At 36.4% G+C, this 15,000-nt stretch overlaps 1 protein-coding gene across 3 annotated transcripts in view; it reads right to left on the bottom strand.

Moving 5' to 3' along the window:
• The window catches only part of LOC144959148 (uncharacterized), a 75,188-nt gene that overhangs the window by 47,462 nt on the left and 12,726 nt on the right, over positions 1-15,000 (bottom strand). The window contains exon 1 of one of the 3 annotated variants that reach the window (XM_078891643.1): positions 10,251-10,365. The exons of the other annotated variants lie outside the window; for them this stretch is intronic. The gene's annotated coding sequence lies outside the window, so the exon portion shown is untranslated. Of the gene's footprint in view, positions 1-10,250; positions 10,366-15,000 lie in introns of those variants that run through there. 3 annotated transcript variants of the gene reach the window in all.

Here is a 15,000-nt window from a genome sequence, read left to right on the forward strand (position 1 = left end):
TATAATATAATATATTATATTATATAATCTATATTATATTATGAAACGTAGTTTCGAATCTTTCAACGTTAGAGAAATTAATTTACCAGAAATAGAAAAAGATTTATTTATAAAAATGGAAGAGATTATTCCAGACACATGGCGCATGCTGACACTTATCGCAGGAACACTCGGTGCATCAAAATCCCTACTTAAGATTAAGAATTACATGTATGATCGGTGTATGCATAGATATGTGACCCGACGTCTCAAAACGGTATTATGTCGGGATGAACCAGACGCTAAAAAGTCTGATTACAGCTAAACTGGTCAAAGAGTTGAATTGTTGATATTTAGCATTCTAAAATATGATATCCATTCTCATCAATAAAGCGTAAAAACTCAACGTCAGTCTGATATTTTTGGCTATAAATTCAATTTTCAGCTTCTTAATCATCCCGACTTAATACCGTTTTGAGGCGAGGGGTCACATATTATATATTTATCTTATGCAAAAAGGTTTAATAATGCATTTCCGGAAATTCGTCATTCGTGCTCAATGCGGTTTACAAGAAGGATCCTAGCCAACAACAACACTTTACACGTAGGGCGGCACATGACGTCTGGCCTGTAGGCAATAGTGTTTGTTTTTTCTCGACAGAGACAATGCTGTTAACGGCCAGGTTAATGCTTTTACACATGAGTATGGTAAGAGGATGTGAGTAAAGAGCCTTTACAAGGACCCAATTTTGTACCCGTTGAGGTGGAACTTGAACCCAGAAAAAAAGAGAAATAACGAAGATAAAAGGTGTAAATTTAAAAGGAATCGGAGATGAAACAAATTCAAGAAGAAATTGAGAGAGACAGAGTTTGTGTGCATATGTGAGTGTGTGTGTGTGTGTGTATGTGTGTGTGCGTGTACGTGTGTGTGTGTCTGTGTGTGTGTGTCTGTGTGTGTGTGTGGATGTGTGTGATAGAGGAACGCACAGAGAGAGAGAGAGAGAGAGAGAGAGAGAGGGAGAGGGAGAGAGAGAGAGAGAGAGAGAGAACTACTACTACTACTACTGCTCTACAACAACAACAACAACAACAACAACAACAACAACAACAACAACAACAACAACAACAACAACTACTACTACTACTACTACTACTAGAGAAAAGCAGCGTAATAAGAGTAAAAAATATATAAAGAGAAAAAAGTAGGTGAGGGTGTGCGCGCGTATGAGTTTGTGTGTGTGTGTGTGTGTGTGTATGTGTGTGTGTGTGTGTGTGTGTACATATGTGTGTATATACATTTCAACACCAGATATTGTAAACGGTAACTTTCAAATACAAAGAGATACGTATAAACTAGTAACTAAGATAGAAACAGACGTGGCAAATAGATTAAATATATAAAGGTACGCGTTTTTTCCTGTCCGACAACATTAAAGTCACATTACTGGCCAAACTAAAATACACCGATAAATCGCTTTTACTAATTTTGGCCAGAAAACATCTAGCTATTTCATATAAAAATATATTAAACTTACCCCATTTTGTTAGCAAATTCTTAACCTTCAGACATTTTTTAAAGTCTGTGATTTCTTCAGAAATTGTAACAAGTTGGTGGCCATTTTGATTGATGGGCATCGAAGTAAACGAATTCTGGCTAAGAAGAATTTTTTGTTTGTTTGTTTGTTGCTTTAGGTCTCTTCCAACACAATTGAGGTTATATGAGAGACCGCTGAAACAAAAAAAACAAGCAATCTAACAAAAATAGTACAAATGAAAATCAAAATCATAAACTAACGATATCATAAGCTAAATTATAAATAACCAAGAACAAACAGGCAGAAGATTTACAGAAAAAAACAATCCCCTGTCAAAAATACAATCACAAACCAAAGAAGCAGGATAGGCTAGTAAAGAGAAGAAGAAACGACATCACTATCGGATCGTACACCCATGCGAACATCATAGGTATACGATTCAAGGGTGATGCTCCCATCCAACCACCCGCTGGCTAAGAAGAAGACAAGAAATTGCGTTTTCCTAGTGTGTGGTGCCGTATTAAGTGGTCACGTTGTGGCTGTTTTCCATCTCATTGGAATTTATCTACCTGTCCACGCCAGAACTGGAACATTTATTTTCTGGCAAGGGCCGAGCAAATCCAAGTGGAATAATTACAACTGTAGCAATAGTCATGGGAATGGTGATGGTGATGATGATGATGATGATGATGATGATGATGATGATGATGATGATGATGATGAAGAAGAAGAAGATGATAATAAAAATAATAATAATAATAACAACACCAACAACAACGACGACGACGACGACTACGACAACAACAACAAAAGTAGTAGTAGTAGTAGAAGTAGTAGTAGTAGTAGTAGTAGTAGTAGTAGTAGTAGTAGTAGTAGTAGTAGTAGTAGTAGTAGTAGTAGTAGCAGTAGTAGTTGTTACTGTTGCTGTTGTTATTATTATTATCATTATTATTATTATTAACATTATTATTATTATTATTATTATTATTATTATTATTATTATTATTATTATATTATTATTATTATTATTATTATTATTATTATTATTATATTATCATAATCATAATAACAATATAACATAATATGATAATAATAACTGTAATAATAATAATAATAATAATAATAATAATAATATAATAATAATAATAATAATAATAATAATATAATAATAATAATAATATAATAATAATAATAATAATAAATAATAATAATAATAATATAATAATAATAATAATAATAATAATAATAATAATAATAATAATAATAATTTTCTATTTATCATAATAATTGTCATAACCTAAAGAACACTCGAACGAGCCAACCAATGAAACATCGATCAGCAAATAAATAAATTAATTAATTAATAAACAGATAAATACAAAATTGGTAAGATCAAATATCAAAACGAGAACACCACAGTCCAGTAAAGCTCCGAGGTCTAGAAATGACAAATCACACATAATAGTTTTGGAACATCATTAACCAAGCACTCCGAATGCACTAAGACGAAATGTCTGAATTTGTGATCGGCGGGTATAGATAGTATGCGCTTGGCGAAGAAGCTCACAACATTGCCATCCGGAAGTATGACGGACCAACACACAAAACTCTGTGTCATCTTGAACTTTTATAGTCTGGATAATACCGTTTAGTGAGTATTACTCATAAACGCGGATGGCAAAAAACAATAACAAAGACCATAGTCAACTTCATACTATCTATAATAATATTATGGTAATGAAAAAGAACTAATCTATTATTGAAAAAAAAAAAACTAGGGTTGGGAGTCAAAATTGTTCCGTACAGTCCAAGTTAAAATTTTGCCAACGAACTACTGGCAAATCTAAAATTAATAAAATGATTTTTTACAGAAAGATATACGAATAACTTGCAAAAAAGTTTTGGTAAAGGGTAATTCTATCTATCCCCCGTTGATTCAATTGTTTAGAAAATCTGATGGGGCATCATGTTCAGTCTTTAACTCATTCAATCCTAGAGATTTTTGCTACTTTTCAAAATTGAAAAAAATGTATTAAAAATGAGCATGTACATCGAGTTTTTTTCAACTATCATTAACATGCACAAATTAAAAACATTAGCTTTGATACTACGCCTATAATTTGTTTCAGAAAAATGTAATAAATAGGCATGGGGTAAAAGGAACCCGAGTTAATTAAGGATATAGTCGGAGTTAGGGTTGAGCGAGTTAATTCGTTTTTGGAATCGCCCATCTGGTCACCCTGTTGCCAGATTTATTTTCCTACAGACTTTATTACCTGGTCGATCGATTTTGATCTTTGATGGGTGGCTCAAAATATTGATCTCGGTCTAGGTTAAATTCCACAATACAGTAAGTAGTACGACAATCAAAAAGTGAGTGACGACTGTTCGTAATAGCCTTTATTTCCCCGCAAATATTATGCCCCCCCCCCCCCTCCCCCTGATGTAGGAACACTTTCCAATGACACGACAGTTCTATCGAGCAGGTACGAATCACAATCAATTAACAAAGTTTGGAAATCTACACTACCAGCACAATCGAATTGCAACCAAGCACATGTAGTGAGAAAATAAGAACGAAATTAAATATTTTCATAATAGCTAAATTATAATATAGAAACACAAAGTCAGTTGTAACAAGCACGAATAACACAGATATTATTACTTTTAGAACTCCTCCATACGCCGATTAGACAGATTATCAAGTTATTAGAAGGAGCACTGGGACGAAAATGAAGGCGATGTTTGTGAGCGGCGCATGTATTATATCATATCATTATTAAGCTGCATAAAGTAGATACATAGGTTCACCATGAGGTGAAGGTCACATGGAAATAACACCCAAGTAAACATCAACAACAACAACTGACTAAATAAATGATAATATTAGTCCATATTAACATCACGTTACAATGTGTGCTATTTAGCTACTATCTACACTTAGTAACACTGACGGTAGTAGGTAATAGCTCCTACTACTAGTACGTATCTCGTCCTCACAGTGAATAAATAAATCTTGTAAATTTGTGCTGACGACTGACGACTGGCTCGGCTGACCCGTCGTGTTTCGTTCGTTGTTCGAATGGAAAGGTTAAAGTTAGATTACATCCTGACACTACTCAATTATAACTTGGAAACTAAACAACAACAACAACAACAAAATATGTGACCCACCGTCTCAAAACGGTATTATGTCGGAACGAACCAGATGCTTTAAAAAACTGAATTACATGTTAAACTCGTCAAAAATATAAATTGTTGGCATGAGCACTCTAAAATATGGTATCCATTCTCCTCAAAAAAGCATATAAACTCAACACAAGTCTGATATTTCTGGCTATAAATTCAATTTTCAACATCTTAACCATCCCGACTTAATACCGTTTTGAGGTGAAGGATCACATGCATTATAAACGAAACAGTTACAATTAGAACAAAGATGAACGACGCCCTCTATAAAGCTCGATTTTAGCGCACATGACATATTATATAGCATGAAAATAACAATTAGCAGGCACTAGTGAAAGATTAAAAATCTGAAAAGGTGTGTCTGAAACAGTGCCAGGCAGGCGAAGCTAAGAGAAAAAATACAGGAATCGAACCTCAGACCTTCTGATTGCCTGTAATCAGGAAATATGAGGTTCGATCCTCTGTCAAGTCAGACTGATTTTTTTTTTTTTTTTTGGATGATTTTGTCTTGTATTTTACTCATTACTTACGTCTATCGACATAGCAGCTATCCTACCCTCCTTTTATAGATAGTGTGCGCTTGGCTAAGAAGCTCACAACCTTGCCATCCGGAAGTATAACGTACCAACACACAAAACTATGTGTAACCTTGAACGTTTATAGTCTGGTTAATACAGTTAGGTGAGAATTTCGTGCGGCTATGTGGTCTAGTGTGGTTTAACACTCGCTTTTGGATAGGAAGGTCCTGGGTTCGAGCCTCGCGCTCGGCGCATAATTGAGTTCTTGGAAAAAGGCTCTTTACTCACATTCTTTCACCGTACTCGGGTGTAAAATGAGTACCTGGCCGTTAACAGCGTTGTCTTTGTCCAATAAAAATTGTAATATAGCCTAACAAGTAAAATGTTGCTGTTGACCTGGGACCCCTTGTAAAGCGCTTTGAGCACATTTAGTGGATATTGCTCTATATAAAGCTCATTAAAAAATAATTTAGAATTACTCATAAATGCGGATGGGAAAAAAGCGATTACAAAGACTTGAATGACGCCAACTTCATTCTATCTATAATAACAAGAGCACGACCACCCGTGCAAAGGCTATTCTATCTACATCACATGCACATTAAAAGGCCAAAGTATGCTGCATCATATTTCATTCGTAGACGACCAAGTACATTAGGTGAGTACATCAACACTTCCCACTCGCCATACATCTTCCCATCCATTCTGATCTTCTAAGCATCAAACCATCTTGTTTGTTTTGTTTTTAAATTGATACACATTTCGGTTATATCAGCGCCAGTAAAAAGGAAGAAAATGGGATAGTAAAAAGTTCTAGAATTACACTTAAAACACCAAAGAAAAAGTAAGACATAGGGGAACTGGTAAATAGGGATCAGATGTAGATTCCAAGAGCACACCGCCAATATACTTAGTTTGAGATCACCTTTATAAGTCTCATCCGGACACAAGCACAAAATCCAACAAATACACTCAAATGCTTACATTATACACTCAAAATAAGAAATATAATAATACATAACAGAGAGATGATTTACAAGGGAAAAATATCATCTCCTAAAACAATAACTATGCATTTGACTGTTTCCCTCCCAGCCAGGACTCCGGCCAAGTTCCAGGGCAAAACTAAGTAATCTCATTCCAAGACAAAGACAAAAAGAATGTTGGAAAACAGATATAAGGGGATAGAAGGCACAGTATGTACCCCCCCCCCCCCCCTGCCCACCCAGTCAAACCATCTTAATTTCAAATAAAACTAGAGCTTTTGTATAGCGCAATATCCACTAAATGTGCTCAAAGGCGCTTTACAAAGGGTCCCTGACCAACAGCAGCACGTAACATGTAGAACGAGACATGACGCCTGTTAGGCGATATTACCATTTATTTCCGACCAAGACAACGTTGTTGACAACCAGGTACTCATTTTACACCTGAGTATGGTGAGAGACAAGGACTCAACTATGCACCGAGCGAGGCTCGAACCCAGGACCTTCCGATCTGAAAGCGAGTGTTATACCACTAGACCACATAGCCGCATACAGTAGAATGCATTTTATTGTTGTTGTTTTTTAGACAGCCTGTTAATGATTATACACAGTTTATTTTGTGTGTGTGTGTGTATGATTAATCTGGCTGGCGGATGATGTTGGAATTTTACTTATACGCATAGCATCGGTGCAAAGTCACTTGGCTGATGTACAGCGGCATACGCATCATTGTCCGGTAGTAAGAGGTGGGGGGGGGGGGGGGGGGAGGAGGCAACCAGCAACGCTTTCGTAAAGCCCGACCGTAGCGTTCTTTACCTTGTATCAGTAAGGTCGCGGGTTCGAGCCCCCATTGCGGCGAAATTTTTATTCTTTATTGTCTTATAGCACTTATCTACTCACTTCAGTTTCTGTTATTACCAAAGTGTCTGCTCCACTCACTATTCTGAATTAATATTCAACCCCATTATCGGAGCTTTCTCAATGTCTCAACAGTCTCTATGTCATAGATAGTTCGAAGATGACGTCACTCAGGTCTTTGTTATATTTTTTGCCATCCGCGTTTATGAGTAATGCTCACTGAACTGTATTAACCAGACTATAAACGTTCAAGGTTACACACAGTTTTGTGTGTTGGTCCGTTATACTTCCGGATGGCAATGTTCTGAGCTTCTTCGCCAAGCGCATACTATCTATAATAATATGTTTGTGTTGAGAATAGGGCTTTGGCATTACACTGCTGGCTTGTAAAAAAACTTGGCGGAGTTTGGTTTCTTGAATCCATGACCTCCAGAAGTCGGGAGAAGGACACAGAAAAGACAGTGTGGCTATGGGCCTAGTGGTATGACACTCGCTTTCGCATCGGAAGGTCCTGGGTTCGAGCACAACTAATCACTGAGCAGACTGTCTTTTTAAAAATAAATGCAAAGAGCTGAGTGGCGTCATCTTTGTTCCTTCTATAAAACAACCCACCCGCCCATCCATCCATCCATCTATCATTTCACGTGCATCTTAGACATAATAATATTCTGTACACCTAGATAGGTAATTGTTCCTGCCACGCAACACTTCAACCTGTGGCTAAGAGCCAATATCATAGATAGGATGATGAGTACTGAGTACCCAACACCTCGAGTAAACCGTGAGGCTACTTTACTTTAAAATTGGCAAACTCACACACAGAAGAAATGGGGGGGGGGGGGTTGGTAATAATAATGATGATATATAATAAGATAATAATGATCATACAATGATTAATGAAATAATAATAATAATAATAATAATAATAATAATAATAATAATAATAATAATAATAATAATAATAATAATGATGATGATGATGATGATGATGATGATGATGGTAGTAATAGTAGTAGTAGGAGGAGGAGGAGTAGCAGTAGTAGTAGTATAGTAGTAGTAGTAGTAGTAGTAGTAGTAGTAGTAGTAGTAGAGTAGTAGTAAAAGAGTAGTAGTTAGTAGTAGTAGTAGTAGTAGTAGTAGTAGTAGTAGTAGTAGTAGTAGTAGTAAAAGAAGAAAAGTAGTAGTATAGTAGTAGTAGTAGTAGTAGTAGTAGTAGTAGTATGTAGTGGTAGTGGTAGTGGTAGTGGTAGTGGTAGTGGTAGTAGTAGTAGTAGTAGTAGTAGTAGTAGTATAGTAGTATAGTAGTAGTATAGTAGTAGTAGTAGTAGTAGTAGTAGTAGTAGTAGTAGTAGTTAGTTAGTAGTATAGTAGTAGTAGTAGTAGTAGTATAGTAGTAGTAGTAGTAGTAGTAGTAGTAGTAGTAGTAGTAAGTAGTAGTAGTAGTAGTAGTGTAGTAGTAGTAGTAGTAGTAGATAGTAGTAGTAGTAGTAGTAGTAGTAGTAGTAGTAGTAGTAGTATAGTAGTAGTAGTATAGTAGTAGTAGTAGTAGTAGTAGTAGTAGTAGTAGTAGTAGTAGTATAGTAGTAAGTAGTAGTAGTAGTAGTAGTAGTAGTAGTAGTAGTAGTAGTAGTAGTAGTAGTAGTAGTAGTAATGACATTAATGATGATGGTCATGATGATGATGATGATGGTCATGATGATGATGATGATGATGCTGATGATGATGATGATGATGAACCAGGTTTCTTCAGCGCCAACCATACAGAATCCCATTACAACAACGAGCCCATAACATTTTGGGTTATTCGACCTGCTGAGAGCATTACATTAAAATAGGGATAGAGATTTGAAGACATTCATTTAATATTTCGTCGGTCATTGAGAGCGTTATTGTGATTTAATGAAGGTATGACGTAACATATAATCAGTTTACTGACGTGTTAATTTTTCCTTGATGTAAATGAGTACGCCTCAAATTTTAATTTTAGTAATTCTTTTGAGAACATATGAATTAAACTCTACTTTGAAAGTCAGTTAGTTGTGCCAGAGATGATATAAAATATTATACGATATTCACATTGCATTTGGAAGTACACTTTTGGTATATTCTAAACACACACACACACACACACACACACACCCTCTCTCTCTCTCTCTCTCTCTCTCTCTCTCTCTCTCCCTGTCACACACACGCACATATACACACACACAAAGACACACTATACCAGAATTTAAAAAAAACCCCTTGAACGCAGATAGATTTTCCACTTCAAACAGATAGGATTCAATAGTCTGATGTCACGTCCGCCCAGCAACGAGCATTTTTGGTTCTAAACAAAGAAAATCGGTACTTTTTATTCTTCGTGCTGGCTAGAACTTTTTCACATGTCATGTGATCAATCAGAATGTAAAAAAGTCAAAACATGATTAGGCTTATAATGTTTTTCTCCTCTGGATACACTTTTATGCTCGTCGGAGAAGTATTTCATTAGGGCGTCCGCCATTGTTCGGATAGTTTTGAACCAGTTACTAAGTTACTATGCGTCATTACGAGGGAGGTGACGCTACGAAGCCTATTCTCCGGACAATGCATAAATAGTGAAAAGGTTAAATACATATTGAGTCATACGGCGGAGATCACTGGTTAACTAACGTACTATGGAAAAATAAGTATTGAAGAATTTGTGCCAAAAAAAAACAACTTTTCCTTCAAATATCGATCGATTTAAATGAACCCCACCTTGGCAAAAACAAATTTAAAAAAAAACCATCAAAAACAAAAATAACAACAAAACCACCCCCCCCCCTCCCCCTCCAAAGTAAAAACAAAAAACAAAAAACCAAAAAAAAAACAACAAAAAAACAAAACATCCCAGAGTTCAGTGAAAACCTCACGATGTCCAAGGTTTGAAAGTATTTGAGAGTTATTACAAACAGAACTTTAATTAAATACCTCTCTGGCTGGAAGAGTTTTGAGAATAATAATAATAATAATATAATCAAAACACCAAACAGTAGAGTGGTTTAAAACCGCGGTGTCCTCTATCTATCTATCTATCCACTTTTACGAAACTCTCACATGGTATCAATAATCGTCCAATATGAATAACTCACATCAAAAGATAAAACCTGGTGTTATTTTGACCTTTTTCGTTCCATTCTATCTATACTACTTCTACTACCTACCCGGCGCAATGCTCTGGTGCACCAATATCCGATATATTGTATGTAAAACCTTCCATCCAACACACACATTTCCCTATCACCTTTCCATTCATTCTATCCATCCACCAACCTGAACGTCCGTTCACCCTGTCGCTATAGTATATATCCCGATATTTTACCTTTATACATTTCAGCAGATATGCCTAGTGCTACGGCAATTTCGTAGTATAACGAATTTTTGGGCCCCATCAGTAGAATTTAATAATAGATATGCGTCTTTGATTTAATAAATTGAGTTGAAAAAGAAAGTTTGGTTACAGAGAAAATATATTTAGGATTTTTGAAAATGTTTTGATCATGCTACGGTCAATTTAGTTATACGAATTTTCTTTATTTTTCGGATGAAACCACGAATTTTTGAAATTTCAAGTTTGTAGCTCTGCTCTAGGTGAGCAGCAGTAGTAGTGCAACTAAAACGAAAAATAACTCACGCCCACGTGCAAAGCAAAGGTAGCTAGCTGTCTGGTCTATCTATTTGGTTATTTATTGACATGACCGTTAAAAAAAACTCAATGAGCCGGTGTCGTAGGAGTTTAAGGTTCGGACCTCGATGGATACATACATATTCATGTGTTATCCACAGAGTCAACCAGGTATTTTGTTCGATTGAACTATGGTTGAGGCGCGGAAAATGAGTTTTATTCCAAATATTAGGAATTAGGAACTCATTTGATGTCGATGACGCAAAACTTTCTCTCTCTCTCTCTCTCTCTCTCTCTCTCTCTCTCTCTCTCTCTCTCTCTCTCTCTCTTTCTCTCCCTCCCTTCTCTCCCTCTCTCCCTCCCTCCTCTCTCTCTCTCTCTCTCTCTCTCTCTCTCTCTCTCTCCCTCGCTCCCTCCCTCCCTCCCCCCCCTCTCTCTCTTCTCAATGAAGGCATATTTTGAGTTCAATTTTATGGATCATAGCTTAAAATTGCATTTTAAGCATCGTTTTCATTTCGACATTTTACCGTATTGAGGAGATGGTCACTTCTTGTAATCAGAGCTATAAGTTGTGTCTATATAAGACCATGCATTTCGAAATACTTAATTATCAATGTTATACCAATATAGACAACGTGTCATTTTCTAGTGGATAGACCTGGAAACCACTTATCGGTCAAAAAAGCTCGATTGTGTTGTGACAATCACATAGTACCAACACAGTTTCTGGAATATCAAAAGCTTTTTTTTTTGTTTGTTTGTTGCTTTAGGTCTCTTCCAACACAATTGAGGTTATATGAGAGACCGCTGAAACAAAAAAAACAAGCAATCTAACAAAAATAGTACAAATGTAAATCAAAATCATAACCTAAAGATATCATAAGCTAAATTATAAATAACCAAGAACAAACAGGCAGAAGATTTACAGATAAAAAATATCCCCTGTCAAAAATACAATCACAAACCAAAGAAGCAGGATAGGCTAGTAAAGAGAAGAAGAAACGACATCACTATCGGATCGTACACCCATGCGAACATCATAGGTATATGATTCAAGGGTGATGCTCCCATCCTACCACCCGCCAATATCAAAAGCCCAAGTTACTCAACATTAATCACACACAGAGATAACATCTGTTAACAACCAGTAGAGACATGTTTCTATTTTAAATCACAGACAGGGGACTGCAAACAAAGACCTATTATTCTCTGTCTGCATACGAAGATCTCCACAGAGTCACCTTCCTTGTCTGCAAAGCACTGCATATGAAGACACTATCCATGCCTGCAAAGAAAGCACTCCATATGTAGACGCTATCCTTGTCTGTAGACAAAGCACTACATATTGTAGACACTTTCCATATCTGCAAAGCACTGCATATAATATAGACACGTTCCATGTCTGCAGACCAAGCACTGCATTATGTGGACACTTTCCATCTCTGCCTTGCACATGAAGACACCTTTGATGTCTGAAGACAAAAGGACTGCACAAATAGACACCATTGATGTCGACAGACAATGTCTTGAACAAACATATTGTATTCAAACGAAACGCTGCGCATATGAACACCGTTTTATTTTACAGACCAAACTGCGCTGACTTTCAGTTACCGCCAATCTCTGCGGGCGAAGTATTGCGCATTCAGACATCGCCAGTACCTATGGACGAAGCACTGCATAAACAGACATAGTTGCTGAATACAGACGAATCATTGCATAATATAAGAACAGTGTTTTTGTCTGCAGCCAGTGCTGCATTTGTAGACATCGTTGTCTGCAGACAAAGCTGTATTTACATGCATGCCGATTTCTACAGGCAACTAGAGAATTATTTATCATGTATGTAATATCTTTATTATTCTTTATTCTTTAGATGTCCATCATTGTGAGGTTTGAATGAAACTAACAAGTTGTAAATAAAACAAGTTCTAACAAACCAAATTCCTTATCGTTATTTATGATGGACATCAAGCCAAATTTTAACATTGCCGTCGACTTTTGCTCGCAACGGCCTCCCCTTACATACATGATAAATAATCCTCTAACAACTATTTACACAAACTGATACTATGGCTGTACACGCTGAGAAGCCATTAACGGTTTTTTTTTCTTGACATCGTGAAAAACGGTCGAACATCTAATCTTCAAAGGCAGACACCCTACGACCTTACCCAGAGTTTTAAAAAAAGCCGAAAAAGTAACATGCTAAATTACTATAATTACTATTCATCATCCATCGTGGCTTGTGCTCTTGAGCACGTTGCCGGTCAGCTGTCCCCACGAATCACGATCCTCTGCGGTGCGCATGAAATCTGTGTTGCTTTTAATATCACAGTTGGCCATTCTTAGGGTATTTAGATAAGTCATTCTTTGTCTTCCTCTAGCTCTTTCCTTCAATCATCCGAGGTGTTACCAACTTTTCTATTCCGTCTTTTCTCCACACATGTCCCAGAAACCGCAACTGCCTCCTTCTGGTGGTATCGATCAATATTCTTCCCTTTCTCACCTTCTCCAACACTTCCTCGTTCGTATTACTATTATGTATCCCAATTTTGACCCGCAAATAGTCAAATGTATCAAACCTCTTCGGGTCTTATAAATTGAGCAATTTAGTTATAGGGCTCTTCTCTGCATAAATAACAAACAGGTAAATACATAAGACAATATAAAGCGGCTTTGATCTTAAGATTAAAAGGATATGATAGCAATTCTGTATAGACTTGCTTCTACCGCTCGTGCCGTGTTTTCTTTCCTATCTCTCTTATTTCTTTTTAGTTTAACAGGGTCTATAGCCGAGAAAAACCTGACATTTTGTGCATCAAATATGTTACAGTGAATGACATAATCAGTCGGATGGTGAAAAGGTTTGAACTGAGATATCGCCAAGTTTCGTTAGAAGGTCAATTTTGAAAAATCAAAAAATGAGTTCTTGTCATAAATGATTAAATCAACCCTTTTTGTATATCTTTGGAAACTATCAAAGCTTAATTTCATTTCTAAATATTTTTTTACAGCTAGTCGAGTTGAAAAAGTATGAAATTTGAGTAAAGTTGCTGGATACCTTTCCCATACATCCGGCCATAACTTCATGAAAAATCACCCGATTTATTTCAAATAAAGATTAAAATGCTCTGGACATCATATTCTTTCAGAAAAGGTAAAATAAAAAAATGCAAATCCAAAATTTTCACCTTCCCACTGATTATGTCATGCATTGACACATATTGTAATAAATTGTTTTTGGTCTTAGCGAATATCATTTCAAATAGCTTTACAATGTTATTGTTTGTCGAGGGGTGGAATAGTTACTTTTTCACTGAGACTTGGATATACATAGTGATCATCATCACAACAAGTCAGCAAACAAGATCGGGGCATCAGAGTGAAGTGGTGGCAGCGATGTTTGTAAATAATTCAATAAACAAGTTACAGAATTACTAGATTTAGAAGGTCTCGACAAGGTCTCAGTTTTTAAAAATTCTATGGCTGTTTGTGAGTGCAATTTTAAAATATTGAAAACAACAACAACAACAATGACAATGACAACAACAACAACAACAACATGATTTGCCTCAAGATGAGGTGCAGATTGGAAGTGAAATGACGTTGATTGGTTAAAAACTAATATGGCCTTAACCAGTTAACTGCTGTATCATGGAAAGACGCTTATTTAAAAAGTTTGACCAGAAAACTCGTCCTTCAAACATCGATCGATTTAAATGACCCTCACCTTAGCAAAACTGATCAAACCTGGGACTTTGTTAAAGATGTCGCGAGTATCATTCTTGAAAAAAAAGGTCATCTAATGTCTTACATCCAGGTTGCAGTTAGCGAAACATAACGATGTTATTTCATACTCGGAAAACTAAACCGAGTGGATTCATTAAACAGCACCATCATTAAAAGGTGAGAATGGGGCTGGAGGTAGCTGTGTGATGGCTGCAGCGATGTCTGTAAAATGTTATCACAGGCAATAAACAGGGTGGCTATTATGATGTTGATGAATTTGTTTGTTTTGTAGGGAATCCTACAGCATATCTTTATTATTATTCCATAACAGTTGGTTCAACCGACATCATAAGATCAGACAGCACGTAGGAGAGAGAGAGAGAGAGAGAGAGAGAGAGAGAGAGAGAGAGAGAGAGAGAGAGAGAGAGAGAGAGAGAGAGAGAGAGAGAGAGAGAGAGAGAGAGAGAGAGGGGGTCATAAGGGGATAAAAAAGACAGCAAGAGTCGAGTTAATCTAAAGTCAAGGACCTCTATTTTTTTCATAATTGTTACGGTATC

The sequence above is a fragment of the Berghia stephanieae genome, chromosome 13 (genome assembly GCF_034508935.2).
Source record: "Berghia stephanieae isolate SIO BIC M18660-M18661 chromosome 13, UCSD_Bste_1.3, whole genome shotgun sequence".
NCBI lineage: Eukaryota > Metazoa > Mollusca > Gastropoda > Nudibranchia > Aeolidiidae > Berghia > Berghia stephanieae.